The 5,205-nt window shown below is 42.1% G+C and overlaps 1 pseudogene; it reads left to right on the top strand.

Annotated features, from left to right (window-relative positions):
• Positions 1–3,039: 3,039 nt before the first annotated feature.
• Positions 3,040–3,998, top strand: LOC147431473 (uncharacterized; annotated as a pseudogene).
• The last annotated feature ends 1,207 nt before the right edge of the window (positions 3,999–5,205 follow it).

Raw genomic sequence — 5,205 nt, 5'->3', positions numbered from 1 at the left:
ATGGCAAGTATGTTTGGTTGGAAGTTACGGCAAATAGATGTTGATAATGCATTCTTGAATGGTGACTTGGAAGAAGAAGTTTATATGATACAGTCAGAGGGTTATCAACATTCAGAGTTTCCATATTATGTGTGTAAGTTGAAGAAAGCATTGTATGGTTTGAAGCAAGCATCTAGAGCTTGGTGTGAAAAGATAATCAGATTCTTGAAGAAGATTGGATTTAAACAGTCTACTGCTGATCACTCATTGTTTTTGAAGCATGTTGATGGAGAGATCGTCGTTATTGTTATCTATGTTGATGACTTGGTTCTCACTGGAAGTCATGATGAGAAAATTTTGCATGTCAAGAAGAGTTTGTTGAGAGAATTCAACATGAAGGACCTTGGTGAGTTGAGATATTTCTTGGGAATTGAAATTGTCAATACTTTATCAGGAATTTGGATGATACAAAGACAATACGCGTTGGATATGCTTGAGAAGTATGGAATGACAGCTTGCAAACCGGTTGATACACCTCTTGATCAAAATGTGAAGTTGTTTGATGATGGACATAAAACATTGAGGATGTCACTATGTACCACAAGATGGTTGGAAGCCTTATTTACTTGACAATAACAAGGCCAGATTTGAGTTATGCAGTGGGTGTTGTGAGTCAATTCATGCAAAAGCCATGTAAAAGTCATCTTGATGCAATGAGACAGATTATGAGATATGTGAAAGCCACTGTCAGTTAAGGAATGTTAGAAGATCTACAAGTGGTTATGCATTTTCCATTGGCAATGGTATGATAAGTTGGAGTAGCAAGAAGCAATCAACTGTAGCATTATCAAGTACAGAAGCTGAATATCGTGGAGCAGCTTTGGCAGCATGTGAAGAGTCATGGTTGAGAGTACTTATGGTAGAATTTGGTTTTGACTATCTTGACAGTGTCATTATATATTGTGACAATATTAGCAGCATCATGTTGGCAAAGAATCCAGTTTACCATGCTCGCAATAAACACATTGAGGTACATTATCACTTCATTAGAGAAAAAGTTTTGGCAAATGAGATTGATTGGTGTATGTGAAGACAAATGATCAAGTTGCGGATATATTCACAAAAGCTCTTGGAAAGGAGAAGTTTTGCTACTTTCGTGAAGCATTGGGAATCCATCATATGCAAGCTCACTCTGAGCTTGAGGGGGAGTGTTAAAGAATATGATGTTAAAGAATATGTTCGTTGTGCTATGGGCTGCTGGACACTGACTATACTATGTTGTAAATATACTTTGGATAATAGTTAAAAAGAGAAGAAGAGTGAGAGCAGCATGTTGAATGGCTGTTGCAGGGTAACGATTGTGTGTGTGTGTCTCAATGTGTGTTGGTGTGTGTGCGTAGTCTTCTTTCCTACCTTCTCCATCACCTGCGCACTCTCTCTCTCTCTCTCTCTCTCTTTGATTGTGTGTGTGTGTCTCAATGTGTGTTGGTGTGTGTGCGTAGTCTTCTTTCCTACCTTCTCCATCACCTGCGCACTCTACATCTCTCTCTCTCTCTCTCTCTCTCTCTCTCTCTCTCTCTCTCTCTCTCTCTCTCTCTCGCTCTTTGATTTCCCACACACACACACACACACACGATGTAGCTTGAGAGAGAGAGAGAGAGAGAGAGAGAGAGAGAGAGGGGGGGGCGGGTGGGGTGGGGTGGGGGGGGGGGGGGGAGATCAATAATACCTGCGCTGCAGGTTTCCAAAGGTCAGATCTGTGCGCGCGCTCGTAGGCAAAAATGACTGCCTATGCGTGGATTTGGTTTTTTTCTCCCAAATTTTTTCCGTCGATATATGCGTCGATATACACGCAAAAATACACGTGGAAATACACGTGGAAATACGAACTTTTCAACAGGCATTGCCACGTGTATTACCACGCTTGTATCGACGCGTATATCAATAAGCATATGCCCATCGAAATACGCGTGAAAAAGTACGATACGTAAAAATATGGTGTGTCGAAAAACACATAACATGTTTTAGTGCAAGCACAACTTGATGAAAGTTCCTTGAATCCTTATTTTACAAGAAAAAGAACACCCATAGCCATGAATCTTGCAGGACATGTAGCCCAACCATAGGCAAAAGATAAGAGCAACACCAAAATGGAAGTAAAGAACACTCCCTATGTGTTAAAATGTGTTTGTAGAATGATTTCATTATAGCAACCGGATCTAACAAATTGTCAATCTAAGGCTAGCATCTAGCTAGGGCATGGAGACATCATACACAATAGTGTAATGTGTGTGAGAGTCTAATCCTGCTAGGATGACATATCTAATCTAACTAAGAAGAGAGAGACAATAGCTCATTAAGCATCTAGCATGTCATCTAATCTAAATACGAAGAGAGAGACAATAGCAATCATCTAGCATGTCATGTGATGCATGAAATTATGTTGTGCACCTTTCCAACAAGAGAGTATAAATCAAGAAATCAAAGGTGAAATCACAACATTAATGAGTTAGAGTGTAAGACCTAGTAGGTCTGTATGCATGTCCGGTTTGGGCGTATCTCGCAAGATGCTTTAGCAATCACGAGAGAAAACGTGAGCTCGTGCCAGGTGGCGTGGAAGGACACGACAGCAGTGGCGGCGCAAGGACCAGGTGGCATCAAAAGACTATCTGCAAATGCCTTTTAAATGTCCCTGAGAGTTGCATGCAATGAGCTGGAGCCGCGAGAGCACAGAGCTGAAGGTCATTCCTGGCGAAAAGGTGAGCTCACTATGAACTGTCTGATTCCGCCTCCATCGTGTTGGTCGTGTTTATTTAAGAAGCTCCTGGTGACATTGTGATTGCTATTGTTGTGCGAAGCTCTGACTGTCAAGCTGAGATTGGGATGCTGTTGGTGAGTTGAGAACGTCTGACAGGTTGCATGTGTTCTTGCATGAGTGTGCAGTGTTGGGGTATTAGTCATTCGTTGCAGCACATGGCACGATTGAAAGCGAAAGCCCGTCTGAAAGGTGATGCAGCAGAGCCAAGCTGTGGAAAGAGGAAGGAAAGGGCTCCTAGGATAATGGAGATTAGCGTAACTATTTCGGTTGGAGGCGGTGACGTAGATGTTGCGTTATTGTCACGTATGCAGTCATTCCTTGAAAAAGAGACTTTGGCTGGGTTATGTGCAGTCGAAAGGGGGGGAGACGTCTTCCACTTGCATTTTCAAATGATCATCCGTTTGTGGACTAGCTCGTTGATCTCTGCAAACAAAAAAATCAAGCAGTACCTCGGGTGGGATAAAGATTCTCCAGCAAGAGCTGTGGTGCTTTGCCGCGCTTTGAAGCAGCGCAATATGCATACATTCGAGGGAATGCTTGGCTATTGCCTCAAGTATCATGGGCAGCGGCACTTCCAAATGGCGATGCATAATATTGACCCAAGCGACATAAATAGGGGCATTGAGCTATACAGTTTGTATGGCGGCGATGAGTTGAAAAGAAGGTGTGCTTAACACCAGTGAATATATTTGACAAAGCATTTATGTTCTGGAAATTCAAATTGGCGCACCCTCTAGGTAGCGACTTTCTGTTGACATTGCATAAAATGCTCAAAACAGGAAGATACTATCCCTCGTCATGTTGGGTCACGTCGTATCAAGGCCGTGGGATGGACCTAGGGAAGACCAAGGCGCTTTGGAGGTGTATGGTGGACCCATCGTCAACAACGTACCAAGATGTTGTCAGCATATTCATCAATAGTCAAATGTATGGGACCTCCCATCCACGGGCTGACTGGTTTTTGTCTCGATGGCAAGACGTTCGAAGGTGCGTTGGTCCATGGATTGAAACAGCAAACCGCGCTCTTAAAGATGCAATTGAAAGCTACCAAGGGGACCTTGCTGATGTCCAGATATACAGGCTCGAGGAGCAGATTTTTGCGTTGCAGAAGGAGGTCTCATCGTTGAAAACACAACTCAATAGACTGAATGCGCTAATAATCAGAATTTCGGCGATGCTAAAGAAGAACACCATTGCGTAGCAAATATATCTGAGTACCAGCAACTCCTAGTCACTGACAAAAATAATTTTTTGAGAATGATATACGCCTTGATTGGCGCTTGTAAATATTCGACGATTGTTATCAAAAATTTTGTTCTTATGACCTGTCTTCACTTTGCTGTTTTGGCTCTTGTGATGTTTGGGATCTCATTAATGTCCACTAAATACTCTGCTGACCCTTTCTCCTTTGACCTCTCTCTGTCCCTCTTGCAGTATCTCCCTCTGACTCGAGTGTTGTTATCAGGCATGCAACCCTCCCTGGGATGACTTCACATACTGGAGCATTCTCAGACCGAGACCTGCTCGCCACAGTCAACCACATGACAACCCTAAACATGTCGCGTGCCCATGCTGGCTACGTTTTCCTGTCTGCGTGCAGACACGCCTGTGTCCATGCTAAATGTTACGAAGGCACACCTCGCTAAGAGGCCAACGCAACCTGCAACTGGAGTTTTATCTACTGCTTTTGTTTTAATGAGCGAAAAAAAAACAAAATCTGTGCACATTCCACTTAATCAACGTCAGCGAGTTAGAGTGTTAGACCTATTAGGATGTCTCTAAGAAACATAGCTACAACTAAGGCAGGGTTAAAAAAAGTACTTGGACTAGTAATCTAGCTTGCAAAATCATCCCTTAATAGTGGTGAGCCCTATTTGTGCTCTTTGGCTTTAGAAGACTAGCAATCTATGCTTTCCACATAATGTGACCATGAATGAAGTGCAGTGGAAGTTTAAGTTGATTTCATTTGTCATTTGAGTGCTTTTCATTCGTGTTTGGGTGCTTTTCATTTGTGTTTGTGATTTGCTCGCCCTATTTCATATGAAGGAGTTCTTTGTTCTAGCTTAGAAATTTCCAATATATCCAATGTGCAAATGATGTGCCCAAAACTGGATGGGAGTCTTTTGCTACTTAAGCTTGACACGTTTTAAAAAAGACTAGTGAAGCATAAACCTTAAATTTTACAAACTAAACTAGCAAGTGAAGTAGCCCATGTTAACTAAAATTCATGCTACCTTCCTACAGACAAAACTAATAGAGTTAAACTCTAAATCATACCATCCATGCAAGTACACCAACATAATGCCACAATCTCATGAAAATCATGCATAGCAATATATACAACAAAATAGATGGCAAAGACAGGAAAGCAAGGAATGGAAGAAGTACACCTAGTCCTGTGTGGAGAA

The sequence above is a fragment of the Adiantum capillus-veneris genome, chromosome 21, assembly GCF_014529385.1.
Source record: "Adiantum capillus-veneris isolate H3 chromosome 21, ASM1452938v2, whole genome shotgun sequence".
Lineage (NCBI taxonomy): Eukaryota > Viridiplantae > Streptophyta > Polypodiopsida > Polypodiales > Pteridaceae > Adiantum > Adiantum capillus-veneris.
The sequence above is the reverse complement of the archived record's forward strand: the minus strand, read 5'-3'. Positions and strand labels throughout refer to the sequence as shown.